Below are 16,284 nucleotides of genomic sequence, written 5' to 3' on the forward strand. Positions count from 1 at the left end.
CTGTGATTGACTGCAATTGAGAGGAAAAGGAAGGGGCATTGTTTTGCATGTGATTGAGTGCCTGGGTGCATTTGAATAGCTGCTGCCAGCACTCTGCTGGGGGAGGCCTCTATTTAAGGAAACACCTGGCCAGAGGCAGAGGAGACCCAGCTGAGCTCTGAGCAGGAACAGGAGCAGGAGACAGAAGGGTGAGTGGTTTTTTATTTGCTTTCAGCGGAGAGGATCCAGCTGAGGATTTTGGTGGGAGAACTGGTCTGGGAGTGTGTGGAAGCGCTTGGAGTTTTTGCAGATTCCTGGCTGCTTGAGAGAGGAAAGGGCATTGTTTGACTGTGATTGACTGCAATTGAGAGGAAAAGGAAGGGGCATTGTTTTGCATGTGATTGAGTGCCTGGGTGCATTTGAATAGCTGCTGCCAGCACTCTGCTGGGGGAGGCCTCTATTTAAGGAAACACCTGGCCAGAGGCAGAGGAGACCCAGCTGAGCTCTGAGCAGGAACAGGAGCAGGAGACAGAAGGGTGAGTGGTTTTTTATTTGCTTTCAGCGGAGAGGATCCAGCTGAGGATTTTGGTGGGAGAACTGGTCTGGGAGTGTGTGGAAGCGCTTGGAGTTTTTGCAGATTCCTGGCTGCTTGAGAGAGGAAAGGGCATTGTTTGACTGTGATTGACTGCAATTGAGAGGAAAAGGAAGGGGCATTGTTTTGCATGTGATTGAGTGCCTGGGTGCATTTGAATAGCTGCTGCCAGCACTCTGCTGGGGGAGGCCTCTATTTAAGGAAACACCTGGCCAGAGGCAGAGGAGACCCAGCTGAGCTCTGAGCAGGAACAGGAGCAGGAGACAGAAGGGTGAGTGGTTTTTTATTTGCTTTCAGCGGAGAGGATCCAGCTGAGGATTTTGGTGGGAGAACTGGTCTGGGAGTGTGTGGAAGCGCTTGGAGTTTTTGCAGATTCCTGGCTGCTTGAGAGAGGAAAGGGCATTGTTTGACTGTGATTGACTGCAATTGAGAGGAAAAGGAAGGGGCATTGTTTTGCATGTGATTGAGTGCCTGGGTGCATTTGAATAGCTGCTGCCAGCACTCTGCTGGGGGAGGCCTCTATTTAAGGAAACACCTGGCCAGAGGCAGAGGAGACCCAGCTGAGCTCTGAGCAGGAACAGGAGCAGGAGACAGAAGGGTGAGTGGTTTTTTATTTGCTTTCAGCGGAGAGGATCCAGCTGAGGATTTTGGTGGGAGAACTGGTCTGGGAGTGTGTGGAAGCGCTTGGAGTTTTTGCAGATTCCTGGCTGCTTGAGAGAGGAAAGGGCATTGTTTGACTGTGATTGACTGCAATTGAGAGGAAAAGGAAGGGGCATTGTTTTGCATGTGATTGAGTGCCTGGGTGCATTTGAATAGCTGCTGCCAGCACTCTGCTGGGGGAGGCCTCTATTTAAGGAAACACCTGGCCAGAGGCAGAGGAGACCCAGCTGAGCTCTGAGCAGGAACAGGAGCAGGAGACAGAAGGGTGAGTGGTTTTTTATTTGCTTTCAGCGGAGAGGATCCAGCTGAGGATTTTGGTGGGAGAACTGGTCTGGGAGTGTGTGGAAGCGCTTGGAGTTTTTGCAGATTCCTGGCTGCTTGAGAGAGGAAAGGGCATTGTTTGACTGTGATTGACTGCAATTGAGAGGAAAAGGAAGGGGCATTGTTTTGCATGTGATTGAGTGCCTGGGTGCATTTGAATAGCTGCTGCCAGCACTCTGCTGGGGGAGGCCTCTATTTAAGGAAACACCTGGCCAGAGGCAGAGGAGACCCAGCTGAGCTCTGAGCAGGAACAGGAGCAGGAGACAGAAGGGTGAGTGGTTTTTTATTTGCTTTCAGCGGAGAGGATCCAGCTGAGGATTTTGGTGGGAGAACTGGTCTGGGAGTGTGTGGAAGCGCTTGGAGTTTTTGCAGATTCCTGGCTGCTTGAGAGAGGAAAGGGCATTGTTTGACTGTGATTGACTGCAATTGAGAGGAAAAGGAAGGGGCATTGTTTTGCATGTGATTGAGTGCCTGGGTGCATTTGAATAGCTGCTGCCAGCACTCTGCTGGGGGAGGCCTCTATTTAAGGAAACACCTGGCCAGAGGCAGAGGAGACCCAGCTGAGCTCTGAGCAGGAACAGGAGCAGGAGACAGAAGGGTGAGTGGTTTTTTATTTGCTTTCAGCGGAGAGGATCCAGCTGAGGATTTTGGTGGGAGAACTGGTCTGGGAGTGTGTGGAAGCGCTTGGAGTTTTTGCAGATTCCTGGCTGCTTGAGAGAGGAAAGGGCATTGTTTGACTGTGATTGACTGCAATTGAGAGGAAAAGGAAGGGGCATTGTTTTGCATGTGATTGAGTGCCTGGGTGCATTTGAATAGCTGCTGCCAGCACTCTGCTGGGGGAGGCCTCTATTTAAGGAAACACCTGGCCAGAGGCAGAGGAGACCCAGCTGAGCTCTGAGCAGGAACAGGAGCAGGAGACAGAAGGGTGAGTGGTTTTTTATTTGCTTTCAGCGGAGAGGATCCAGCTGAGGATTTTGGTGGGAGAACTGGTCTGGGAGTGTGTGGAAGCGCTTGGAGTTTTTGCAGATTCCTGGCTGCTTGAGAGAGGAAAGGGCATTGTTTGACTGTGATTGACTGCAATTGAGAGGAAAAGGAAGGGGCATTGTTTTGCATGTGATTGAGTGCCTGGGTGCATTTGAATAGCTGCTGCCAGCACTCTGCTGGGGGAGGCCTCTATTTAAGGAAACACCTGGCCAGAGGCAGAGGAGACCCAGCTGAGCTCTGAGCAGGAACAGGAGCAGGAGACAGAAGGGTGAGTGGTTTTTTATTTGCTTTCAGCGGAGAGGATCCAGCTGAGGATTTTGGTGGGAGAACTGGTCTGGGAGTGTGTGGAAGCGCTTGGAGTTTTTGCAGATTCCTGGCTGCTTGAGAGAGGAAAGGGCATTGTTTGACTGTGATTGACTGCAATTGAGAGGAAAAGGAAGGGGCATTGTTTTGCATGTGATTGAGTGCCTGGGTGCATTTGAATAGCTGCTGCCAGCACTCTGCTGGGGGAGGCCTCTATTTAAGGAAACACCTGGCCAGAGGCAGAGGAGACCCAGCTGAGCTCTGAGCAGGAACAGGAGCAGGAGACAGAAGGGTGAGTGGTTTTTTATTTGCTTTCAGCGGAGAGGATCCAGCTGAGGATTTTGGTGGGAGAACTGGTCTGGGAGTGTGTGGAAGCGCTTGGAGTTTTTGCAGATTCCTGGCTGCTTGAGAGAGGAAAGGGCATTGTTTGACTGTGATTGACTGCAATTGAGAGGAAAAGGAAGGGGCATTGTTTTGCATGTGATTGAGTGCCTGGGTGCATTTGAATAGCTGCTGCCAGCACTCTGCTGGGGGAGGCCTCTATTTAAGGAAACACCTGGCCAGAGGCAGAGGAGACCCAGCTGAGCTCTGAGCAGGAACAGGAGCAGGAGACAGAAGGGTGAGTGGTTTTTTATTTGCTTTCAGCGGAGAGGATCCAGCTGAGGATTTTGGTGGGAGAACTGGTCTGGGAGTGTGTGGAAGCGCGAAGAGTTGGACTCGACTGTGCGACTGAACAACAACAAAAAAGGGAACCGAGGCACTCATCTGAGCAAAAGTCCTGGTGATGGCATGAAGACTTTATAATGCGTAAATTGTCTCTAATTCTATCCTCTAGCACACCACAAGCTGTTTGGGGCTTGGCCAAGATAATTTCCCCTCTCTCCTTTTTTCCCAACTGCCCTCAACATTCCATGGTGCCTGTAAAGCAATGAACATCCTTGGTGCTCAACTGCTCATTTTCCCATTTCTTAAAAAAATCACAAGGTCATACTATTCTGCATATTCAGGAAATCCCATTTTGAAGATGACTCAAAAAAAAAAAAAGATGACTCCATTTTACTAGTCTACCAATACTCAGAATCATCAAGTTCACTATTAGATGGAGGGATGATAATTAACAGTAATTTAGACTTAATTAAGTAAATTAATATTAAACAAAAAATAATAATAGGTTACTTCGATGTAAGCTTTGAATTAATATTTTGTTTTATATGGGAGAAAACCAACAAATGCTAGGCATAATGCATACTGCTATTGTGTTCCTGGTTACTGCAATCAAATCTGTTAAAAAAAACTGCTTTAAGACATCACAAAATGGTCCAATATGAGGTCCAGGGCTCCATTTCAGAAGTGGATGATCAAACCTGGCATGAGACAATGATCAAACAGTCCATTCTTGATTGTTCCTGCATGCTTAGGCTCCTCCCTCTACCTTCACCACAAAACTGACACCTCACCTATCAGTGACCAGGGGTCATTTGGGGCCGGAGCATACCAGAGCACCACTCCGGCAGCCCAGGAGCGAGCACAAATGGTGGTGGTGGCAAACCCCGCCCCCAGCTCCCTGCCCCCACCCCCCAGCTCCTTCTCTCTAGAGTTATGCCATAGCAGCGGAGCAATTCCAGAGAGAAGTTTAAACCACTTCTCTCTTCGCTTCCCCCCCCCATCCCGCCTTGACAGGCCGGCTGGGGAAGCAAAAAAGGGAGCGGAGGCATCTTCAAAAGCCTTCCCTTCCCCAGCCAGCCTGCTAAGGCGGGCGGGAGGGGGAAGCGAAGAGAGGAGGGGAGGCTTTCCATTGTATTCTTTAAACCCCTTCTCTCTTCGCTTCCCCCCCCCCAGCCCGCCTTGGCTGGCCGGCTGGGGAAGGGAAGGGGAGGTTTTTGAAGATGCCTCCCCCCTTTTTGCTTCCCCTTCTGGGCATATGCTAATGAGCTATTATGCTAATAGCCTATTAGGTATGCTAATGAGCTCCTGCAGCTCTTTTTCCACAAAAGGACCGCTGTCAGTGACTGACTTTATATTATCACACAAATCCTGGATACAATTCAGAGATAAATTTCAATCCCCACTCATGCCATAGAAACTCACTGCATGACTTTGAGCCATGCACACTCTCTCAACCTAACCTACCTCACATGGTTGTTGTGAGGATAAAATGGAGGAGAGGAGAATTATGTAAGCCACTTTGGGCCCCCATTAGGGAGAAAGGTAGGTTACAAATTAAATAAATAAATGTATTAACCCTGTATAAATGTATAAACCCTGCATTTATTCATTTATTGTATTTCTATACTGCCCTCCCCCAGAGGGCTCAGGGTGGTGAACAACATAGTTTAAAACACAGTTTCACAGGGATATATAACATTTAGTCTAAAACCCATTAAAATGAAGAACATTCGAATGTCGTAAGTAATTCCTCTTATAGGGGAGTAGATAAGGGCCAGATATGACGGTAAAGTGTTGCTATCCTCAACCATAGGCCTGGTGGAACATCTGTTTTACAAGCCCTGCCGAACTGTCTCAATTCCCACAGGGCATGAATGTCACTAGGTAGAGAGTTCCACCAGGCAGGAGTCAGGGCCAAAAAAGCCCTAGCTCTGGTTGAAGATAGCCAGACATCTTTTGGGCCAGAGACCACCAGTAGATTCTGATCTTCTGAGCACAAAGCTCTCTGGGGGATATACCAGGAGAGGCGATCCCACAGGTACACTGGTCCCGGACCATGTGGGGCTATATAGATCAAAACCAGAACCTTGAAGCAGATCCAGTACTCGACTAGGAGCCAATGCAGCTGGCAAAGCACCAACTAGATATGTGTTGTTGGGGTGCTCATAAGCACCCGCGTTGTTGCATTTTAGACAAGCTGTAATTTCCAGGCCAGCTTCAAGGGTAGCCCCATGTAGAGTGAGTTGTAGTAATCCAGCCTGGAAGTGACTATTGCATGGATCACTGTGGCTAGGTCGGGACGGGAGAGGTAGGGGGCCAGTTGCCTGACTTGGTGCAGTTGTAAAAACGCCAGTCTGGCAACCTTTTTGATCTGGGCCTCCATAGATAGGGAGGCATCCAGAATCACACCCAGACTCTTGACAGTTGGTGCCAGTGTTAAAGGCACGCTGTTAAGAGCCGGGAGCTTGTACCCTGACCATGGGCCATCACACACATCAACAAACAAAGCTGATTTCTGAATTGGCAAAGTGCTATGTGTTTCAGTGCCTAGTACAATAAATCACATCAATTGCATAATACTGTAATCCAAGTTGGGAACCATGACGATTCACAAAGCAGAGAGCCTAGGAACCCTGCACACATACACACACCATTACCAGGTGGCTTTTGGACCCTAAAAAACTATATTGTAATAATATAGTGCTATAGTGTACAGCAACTTTTTTAAAAAAAACCTCCAGTGGCATGGGGGGAGTAAAAAGTGGCCACAGTGGGCTGGCTGTGAATGCCTCTGGTTTTGCAGAAGTAATGAAAGATAAATGAAGACTGTTGCCATGTAGAAACAACCACTGATGTGTATTTTAGTGCTATAGCCTCTTAACATTTAGCTACAAGTGGAACCCTGGCAGAAGAAGGAACACAGACACTGCAGTATTTTGGAGTTTGCCACCCTACTTCTTGGCTGAGAACACAGAATAAATGCTTGGGGGGGGGACAGAAAATTTCAGGAAAAATACTCCCCTATATACATTTCTTTCCCATTCTTCCAATAGGAAAACTGGAAATTTTGTTAAGCTCTCAGGGGGAAAAGCTCCTATGAAATATACTCTCTTTTGGAATGAGTGGAACACTTTTTAAGACAAAACATGTAGTATGAATGAGAATTGCTCTCTCCGTTTTGCTATCAAGCTGTAGCTGATTTATGGTGACCCCATAAGTCAAGGCAAAAGACATTTACAGGCAGTTTGTAGTTGCTTGCCTCTGTAGAGCAGCCCTGGTATTCCTTGGTGGTCTTCCATCCAAATACTAGCCGGGACTAACCCTGCTTAGCTTCTAAATCTGAGAAGATTGGGCAAGCCTGGGCTATCGACGTCATGATACTCCTCTACATACTGTAGATAATATTCAGCTCTGCTTGTAGAAAACTGGAGTATTTATATTCCTAAATCCTATAAATATGCCAGGTAGCTCAAAAAATGCCAACTACATTATAAATGTAGTTTATGCTGTTAGAGAGGTAAAACAAGTTAAGGTTTGATTTAAAAAAAATCAACTACATGCTATTATCCTCCCAGATTTCTACTCCCCTACCCCCCAAAAAAGTTTTTCCTCATGGCTTCAAGATTTTCAGAAATTTTACACCCCTAGCCAGGAATACAAGATGTTAGTAAAGACTAAAGGTGGTCAACTCCAGAGGCAAAAACAGGTCTTAATGGGGCAAAGAGACAACAACTCAGAACCTGCAGAGCAGCAGCAAACCAGTCTCTCCAAGAAGGCAACAGACTGAGACAGGGAATGTGGTGGGGGGCTTCAGTCAGCTCTCCTGCTGTTTCATTTCTGGGCTAAAGCAAAATTCAGATTCTGGAACATCAAGGAACTTAATAATTTGCAGTTCCAGGAACTGTTGTAACACCATGAAAATATAAGTTAGATACTTTAAATAATTTGGCCCATGCACACCTGTTGGCAAACTGTTGCATGTTACAACACAACACTAATGGCAAATGTTCACAAAAGCCTTAATAAACACACACATTTTTTCCAGTTCAGCAGCCTTTCTGCTGTAGTTTATCGACTGCAGCCTGACACACAAGCCCTTGCCAAGGCCACCTCAGTTTAAATAAAGTGAGGAAAACATCAGCCTAATCCTTCTGCAAGGTTTGCCTGAAACACCTGACATGCTGCCAGGCCAGCTGCCTTACTCTATATACCACCCTGCCCCCAGCAGATTGTGCAATGAAGCAATGTGCAAAAGGAAATGTCAGTCAGCAATCCAAAATGCTGTTCAATTTTAGGGCAAGGGTCAGATGTACTGGATTTTTAAACCCACCAGCCTGACATGAAGTAAATCATTACTGTTAAATCCTCAGTATGAAATAAAATTAACTTGCCACCCATCAATTTTGTCCATTTTGAAGGCACGTGTCTATGCTGGAGTCTTCCTCCAGAAGATGTTGCCCACAGTGAATACTGAAAAGGTGATTATGCAGAACAGTTGTAAAGGTAATTGAGAGAAAAATTATGGGGGGGGGGGGACTGCCTCCTAATCAAGACTCTTCAAGGTAAGGCTAGAAAACAGTGATTGACACACACTACCCACATTCTTCTGGAAGCAATTCTCATAGCAACATCTGCCCCTCTCAGTAGATAGGCAAGGAGGATGGGATACAAGATTGATAGAGGGAACTCCAATCACTAAAACCAATTCTAGCGCCACCCTCAAAGATTTTTCCTCCTCAACTTTCAAGAGGAAACGCGGGGAACATTACTCTCTCTGGAGTAATGGCCGAAGTGGATCTCTCGTTTCCAGCCGTTTTCACCATGCCCGTTAAGCATGCCTGGTGCTCGTGAAGTGGGGGGGCGTGACCACCAGAATGCATGCCCCAAAAAGGGCACAGAAAGGTTGTTCTGCCGGCACCACCGTTGCCTCTTCGGGAAACGAAGGTAGAGATTTTTTTTTCTCAGTCAGTATCTCATCTCTTCCCCGCCCCACTCAAACAGAAAATTTTGCCAACGGCGCAAAGGAAAAGTTAAGTTAGAGTTCCCTAGCACCTACCGGCCAGAGCCGCTCGCCCGCCCGCGCGCGCCCTCCCTTCCCGCACCAACAAGATCATTTCCCCCCCTCAGTCCTGGGGTGGGGTTTCGATCACGACTCCTCGCGCGCCACAAGAAAACGCAGTGAAGCGATGGAGACATAAGAGAGCCATTTTCCTCTCACCGGAGATAGAAAAGGACTGTCCTTCACCCCCCTAAAAGGAAGGCAGGATCACCCCCCATGATTACTACTCGTCTCCCGTTGGCGTGGGGAAAGGTTCACCTCCCCAAGACTTTCCGCCTCGCTCACGCCAGCTCCCCTGTGAAGAGGGTGGCAGTTTCTCTCTTCAGTCCCTTCCCGTCAGAATGCAAGAGGGTCGCCGCCCCCCTCCCCCTCACCTTTCCCGCGTGCGCCACTCTCTCGCTCGTTCACTCTCCTCCCCCCGCAGGAAACCGCACAACTGAACTGCCGCAGAGCTCGAGCTCAACCTCACAGGCCGCGCACGCGCAAGAGAACGTTTCCCCTCCTCTCCCGCCCCGTTATTTCGCCATCGCTCCTCCTCTCCGGTAAGGGATTAGGAGAAATTTTCAAGACGACTGCAATGCCGCATAGGCATTTTCAGAGGCTGTTCATGGCTGTCAAAATCTTACACTGAAGAAGTGAGCTCTGATTCAGAAAGATCATGGTGGAATAAATGTATCTGTATGAATCTGAAGAAATATAATAATTATTATTATGGCATGGTCTGTAGAATAGCCAGGAGATCGTAAGATTGTCTAGCAGTTAGAAGTTGTAGCTCTTTAGCATGCATGCACACGAAAGCTTATACCCATAAATAAAACTTTGTTGGTCTTAAAGGTGCCACTGGACTCAAACTTTGTTCTACTGCTTCAGACCAACATGGCTACCCACCTGGAATAAATGTTGTTAGTCTTTAAGGTGACACTTGGTTTCAGTTTTATTTTGCTAGAACAGACTAAAGACAGCCTTCCCCTCTGGAACAATGTTACACTGCCAGGGAAGGGCTAGAGAGGACTCCGATCTACCAACTCATTTTTATTCTTAGTTTCTTGTGAACGGCCAATCACATTACACTAAAATTATAGAGAAACAACAACAAACACCACCCTCCCTAGCCAGGAAAGCTACCTGTGCTCCTTCTAGTCTTTTGGAAGGGGTCTGGTTCAGACTGATCTATCATAAGGGTATCAGAGGTGTTAAGTCGCACAAAGAAGTCGGAGAGTGATTCAGCAAGAACCAGGGGTCATTTCGGGGAATCGCGGGGGATCGCAGTTCCCCTGGGTGAGGTACTGGGGGACAAAGCCCCGCCCCCTGCTTCTGACCTCCCCGCTTCCGGCCCTCATTCAGCCAGGAGGTGGCAGGAGAAGAGGGAGGTTAAGTTGCTTCCTCCCTGCCTCTCCCCACCCCTGCCTGCCTGGGGCCAGGGAGGGCCTTCGCGGGGCTTCCTTGCACTCCCGCTGGCCTTGCAGGTCCACCACCGGGCCCCTCATGGGGCTCGGCAGTGGAGCTGCAAGGCCGGCAGCGGCGGCTGGGACCGTTGGGGGTGGGTTGTGTGGCCTTATGACACACTTCCGCTGATGACAGGGGGTGTGGCCTTATGACACACTTCCGGTGATGTCAGGGGGTGTGGCATATGCTAATGAGTTATGCTAATGAGTTCCCCTAGCTCTTTTTCTACGAAACGACCTCTGGCAAGAACACAGCTTTATTCTTCAACTCGAACACAACTCCAACACAGATCAACATCTGATAGCCAGAACACCCTTTACATTGCAGCTGTCCTGCTTTTAAACATTCCCGGCTAATGTAGTCACACCCACTGTACAAATACCAACCAATAAGGTTGTTCACATAAGGACCAATCACAGATGTTCCCACTCAGGGAACTTGCTTGAAAGTGATTGGTTAGGTGCTTCCTGGGCTAGTAACACAATTGGATGGATTTGGATCCTAGCCTTACATTACACTTCAATTAGATGTTTCACAACATATCATGCATTCAAGGCAGCTTTGAATACACTACAAGAGGTGATAATTCACCAAACATTTCTTAGTGCTAAAGCACAAGAGTGACGTGTGTGGGGGGGGGGGGTACTCATTACCAGGACCTGCCTGGGTGTCCAAATGGGTCCATATCACACTTGCAAATACATTATCATTATTTGATCAATGGATACGATTTCAGAAACAACTAATGTAGTCTGTTGCAGCAAAAATAAACAGGAATCTTGTGGCACTGTAAAGACAACTGAAATTTTATTTCAGCATAAATTTCCATGGACTGGTCACTTAATGGAAAGTTCCTGGTAGACCCACTGCCTTGGAGGGCCACTGGCAGCCAAGAGCAAGCAGAGCCAAGCCCAAAAGCTCCACTCAGAGCTGGCAAGCAGCACTCATGATGGGCGCCGGTTCACCCCTAGTTTCCTCCCATGGAGGTGTGGCTGAGTCCAGTAGCCATTCAGGTGCTGAATTGTAGCAACACTGCAGCAACTTGCCATGCTCCTTGGCTATTTTAACTTCTTTAGATACTGTGGATGAATCTTCATTCTGCAATCATTAAAATGCACCATAAGATTCCTGTTTATTTTAGAAACAAAATAATGTGTTTTCTCTCGTTCCTGCTATAGATTGTATTATGGGTGGACTGTGTGAAAAGAAGGGCCCAGCTTACAAGTTTGCATCAGGTTCAGAGACTTGAACCCTGCTCGGTGTACAGACGAGCTTAGTCAGCCTGTGGGGGGCCTAGCACTGGTCAGATTACCAGTCATTTACACAACTTTAAAAAATATAAGAACATAAGAAGAGCTCTGCTGGATCAGACCAGTGGTCCATCTAGTCCAGCATCCTGCCTCACACAGTGGCCAACCAGTTCCTCTGGATGGCCAACAACAGGGCACAGAGGAAGAGGCCTTCCCCTGATGTTGCCTCCTGGCTCTGGGATTCAGAGGTTTAATGCCTCTGAATGTGGAGGTTCCCCTCAGTCACCATGGCTAGTAGCCATTGATAGATTTATCTTCCATGAATCTATCATATCCCTTTTAAAGCTGTTTATTCCTGTGGCCATCACTACATCCTCTGGCAGCGAATTCCACATTTTAATCACTCTCTGTGTAAAGTAGTTTGTCCTTTTGTCCATCCTGAATTTACTGCCCATCAGTTTCATTGGATGCCCCTCGAGTTCTAGTATTCTGGGAGAGGGAGAAAAATTTCTCTTTGTCAGCTCTCTCCATCCCATGCATAATCATATAAACATCTATTATGTCCCCCCTTAGTCGCCTCTTTTCTAAACTGAGAAGTCCCAGACTCTTCAGCCTTGCCTTGTAGAGAAGGTGTTCCAGTCCCCTAATCATCTTGTTTGCCCTCCTCTGCACTTTTTCCAGCTCTGCAATGTGTTTTTTTAAGATACAGGGACCAGAACTGTATTCCAAATGAGGCCACACTATAGATCTATACAGGGGCATTACAATATTGGCTGTTTTATTCTCAGTCCCTTTCCTAATAACCCCTAACAGAGTTGACACTTTGAGTTATCCACTATGACCCCAAAATCTTTTCCCCTCTCATTCTCAGCAAGTTCAGACTCCATTAGCCAATACTGATGTTGGGATTTTTTTTGTCCCAGTGTGCATCACTTTACACTTACCAACACTGAACTTCATTTGCCACATTGTTGCCCATTCACCAGGTTTGTGGAGGTCTTTTGGAGCTCTTCAGTCAGCCTTGGTTTTCACCATCCTGAATAATTTGGTGAATAATTTGGTGTCATCTGCAAACTTGGCCACTACACTACTCACCTCCAATTCCAGATCACTGATGAATAAAATAGTACTGGCCCCAATACTGATCCTCGTGGTCGTGGGACCCCACTGCTTACTTTCCTCCACTGTGAGAACTGTCCATTGATTCCTACTCTTTGCTTCCTGTAATTTAACCACTTTTTAATCCATAAGAGAACCCATCCTCTTATCTCATGACTATTAAGTTTATAAATAAATAAATTTAGGAGTCTTTGGTGAGGTACCTTGTCAAAAGCCTTTTGAAAGTCCAGGCATATAATGTCTACTGGGTCACCATCGTCTACATGCCTGTTCACTTTCTCTTTGAGAACCATGCCACAGCCCCTATACTCCAAAAGGCTGGTGAGGCAGGACTTCCCTTTGCAGAAGCCATGCTGATTTCCCCTCAGCAGGCTTTGTAATTCTATGTTTTATGTATGTTTTTAACTGTATTTATATATGCATTTTAATGTAAGCTGCCCAGAGCCTGCCTTGGTGGGGAGGTAAAAATAAAGGGTTTCCTTGCTCAAAAGCCAGTCAAATCCGACTCTACGGTTGCGATGCTCATCTCCGTTTCCAAGCCGAAGAGCCAGCGCTGTCCGAAGACGTTTCTGTGGTCATGTGGCTGGCATGACTAGATGCCGAGGTGCACGGAATGCTGTTACCTTCCCACCAAAGCGGTACCTATTTATCTACTTGCAATTTCTTGCTTTCAAACTGCTAGGTTGGCAGGAGCTGGAACCAGAGACAGGAGCTCACTCTGTCATGCAGCACTCGGTTCTCGAACTGCTGAACTACCAACCTTCCAGCCTGCAGTTCAGCATCTTAACCACTGAGCCACCGCAGCTCCATTTGGTGGGGAGGGCGGGGTATAAATCGAGCAAATAAATAAATAAATAAATAAATAAACATGTGCCTAACAATTCTATCTTTGATTACATTTTCTACTAATTTGCCTGGGATAGATGCAGAGGTCATTTTGGGGGGATCGCGGGGGATCGCAGTTCCCCCGGGTGAGGTATGGGGGAGGGGCACATGACGAAGCCCCGCCCCCTGCTTCCGGCCGCCCCACTTCCGGCTCTCATTCAGCCACGAGGAGGCAGGAGAAGAGGGAGCGTAAGTTGCTTCCTCCCTGCCTCTCCCCACTCCTGCCTGCCTGGGGCCAGGGAGGGCCTTTGCAGGGCTTCCTTGCACTCCCGCTGGCCTTGCAGGTCCACCGCCGGGCCCCTCATGGGGCTCGGCAGTGGAGCTGCAAGGCCGGCGGAGGCGGCCGGGACCGTTGGGGGCGGGGTATGTGGCCTTATGACACACTTCTGGTGATGTCAGGGGGTGTGGCCTTATGACACCCCTCCGGTGATGTCAGGGGGTGTGGCATATGCTAATGAGTTATGCTAATGAGTTCCCCTAGCTCTTTTTCTACGAAACGACCCCTGGGTAGATGTTAGGCTGACTGGCCTATAATTTCCTGGTTCCCCTCTGGATCCCTTTGTAAAAACTGGTGTCACATTTGCTGCTCTCCAGTCTTCTGGTACAGCAGCTGAATTTAGTGATAGGTTACATATATAGGTTAGTAGATCAACAATCTTATATCCGAGTTTCTTAAGAACGCTTTGGTGTATGCCATCAGGACCTGGAGATTAATCAGTTTTTAATTTCCCCAGGTCTAGAACTCCATCTCTGGTCCCCCCAATTTGCCTCAGTTCTTCAGAATTCCTTTTTGAAAATAGGGGCTGTGGCATGGGTACGTGCCCCACACTTTCCACAGTGAACATAGAAGCAGAAAAGCCATTTCTTCCCCATCTCCCCATCTTCCTTTGTAATCCAAAGGCCCCACTGTTTCTCTGGCTGGTTTCCTGCTCTGGATACATAAAAAAACCAAAAAATCTGTCAATGCAATTGCACTAGGTCTTCAAAACAGTGGAGCACATATTTGTAGGGCATGTGGAACCATAGCAATACATTAGCTTCCAACTGCTGAGCAATACCTCTGCAGTACTAAAGGTCTCTGTGTAGAAAGAGCCTTTCTGTCTCCTTGCTATCACAAAGCGTGGTGGACCTACCTAATCCATTCCTGCCTATTTTATAACCGACTTTGTACATAAGCCCAAGAACAAGCTGCAGTATATTTTCCGATAACTGCAGTCGTTTATTTCTCTGCCTTCTAAAAACAGAACACCAGAATTGCCTTCAACTTCTTCAAAAGGCATCGCAGAGGCATCCAACAGATTTTTCTTTTTAAGGATGTGTGTCTCTGCGACCTAAATTTTGTGTGCAGCTAGTTTTCAAACTCCAAAAGAGTACACAGCTACCGGAGAAAAAACAACAACTGTACTTTGTGCGCCATCCCTATCCAAGAACTTAAAGGCTACAAGCCATGCGCAACTGGGAGGAGAACTGTCTTAACGAATGAAAACCACCAAGAAGGAAGTAGAATTTAGGCTGGATGTCTCTCCAGCTGGGTGAGAGGCAGAGGGCTGTTGGTGTTTACAATACTTTCCCCTCCCACACTTTGTTCTGGTAGGTATTGGGAAAGAACGTTCTTGTTTGTGCAAACGCGAATTGGAACTCTTCAGTTTAAAAATATGAAGAAGGGTTTCAGTTACAGTTTTATCATATATTCGCTGTTACAAGTGAGTTCAGCAAACCTGGTGCTTCTGTGAAGGTCTGCTTTTGAGACTTTTTACTTCAAAACTTAAATCACAAAATTAAACCTTGTGTTTAAAATGCTGTCAAGTCGCAGCCGATTTGTGGCGAGCCCAGCAAGCAACTTTCAAGGCAAGCAGGGGTCTTTTCGTAGAAAAAGAGCTGCAGGAGCTCATTAGCATAACTTATTAGCATATGCAACACCCCCTGGCATCACTGGAAGTGTGCACCAGCCCCTCTGACAGGCAGAAGCATCTGGGATCCATTCTTTTCCCCCTCTCCCTTCCCTTTGCCTCCAAGTCGGGCAAAGGAAAAGGGGAGGGGGGGATCTCAGGCGCTTCTGCCTGACAGAGGTGCTGGCGTGCCCACAGCCAGCCTGGGTGAATTATAGAATCATAGACTCATAGAGTGGGAAGGGAACTCCAGGGTCATCTAGTCCAACCCCCTGCACAATGCAGGAAATTCACCAATACCCCCACACACACTCCAGTGACCCTTGTTCCATGCCCAGGATATGATTAAAAAAACCCTCCAGGATCACTGGGGGCCAAACTGGCCTGGAGAAAAATTGCTTCCTGGCCCCAAAGTGGCGATCAGCATTTCCCTGGGTGTGTAAGAAAGGGCCACAAGAACTAAGCACTGATGCAACCCTTCCTGCTCTACCTCTCGTGATTTGCCTAAGTTCACACAATCAGCATTATGATCCTTTTAAAGTTGAAAGCATGATATAAATGCAAAGGACTATTTGTAAGATTATCTGTAAGACACAAGACCAGGACGCATCTCACTTCTGGCAATCACTTGGAGAGACCCTATCACTCAGCTTCCATTGCCCCACACACACCCCACACTGGAATAAGAACATAATATCAGACCATAGCACATTGCAATAAAGTCCCTACAACTGTATACAGAAATACTGAGCTTCCCTACCATTTGCCACAACTAGCCCACCACACAACCAGGATCAAGACTCCTAAGTGGACCAACAGACAGGCATACACTCGTTTGAGAAACTGAGTATTACATTACAACACCTCTGGAACATTACAGATCAGTAGAGGCAGCACTGCACAGTGGTCAGAGTTGCAGATTGATGTGGGGAGACCCAGGTTTGTATTCTCACTCTGCTGGCTGAGTGACCCCGGGCCAAATCTCCCCTTCTCTACCTAACCTACCCCACAGGGTTGTTGTGAGGATGAAATGGAGACTCATGGGCAGGGTCCCCAGCTTCCCTGGCAGGAACACTATGTTAAGAAATCTCTCACAATTATGCAGCCATAGCAGGCAGGAAGGAAGGAGGC

At 47.5% G+C, this 16,284-nt stretch overlaps 1 protein-coding gene across 2 annotated transcripts in view; it reads right to left on the reverse strand.

The window, feature by feature from the left end:
• The window catches only part of NT5C2 (5'-nucleotidase, cytosolic II), an 87,310-nt gene extending 78,281 nt beyond the window's left edge, over positions 1-9,029 (reverse strand). The window contains exon 1 of one of the 2 annotated variants that reach the window (XM_015420136.1): positions 8,939-9,029. The gene's annotated coding sequence lies outside the window, so the exon portion shown is untranslated. Of the gene's footprint in view, positions 1-8,723; positions 8,780-8,938 lie in introns of those variants that run through there. The other variant, XM_015420138.1, reaches the window with a different exon arrangement.
• Between the last annotated feature and the right edge of the window lie 7,255 nt (positions 9,030-16,284).

Source organism: Gekko japonicus, unplaced genomic scaffold, assembly GCF_001447785.1.
Source record: "Gekko japonicus isolate JY-2015 unplaced genomic scaffold, Gekko_japonicus_V1.1 scaffold29, whole genome shotgun sequence".
Taxonomy (NCBI): Eukaryota; Metazoa; Chordata; class Lepidosauria; order Squamata; family Gekkonidae; genus Gekko; species Gekko japonicus.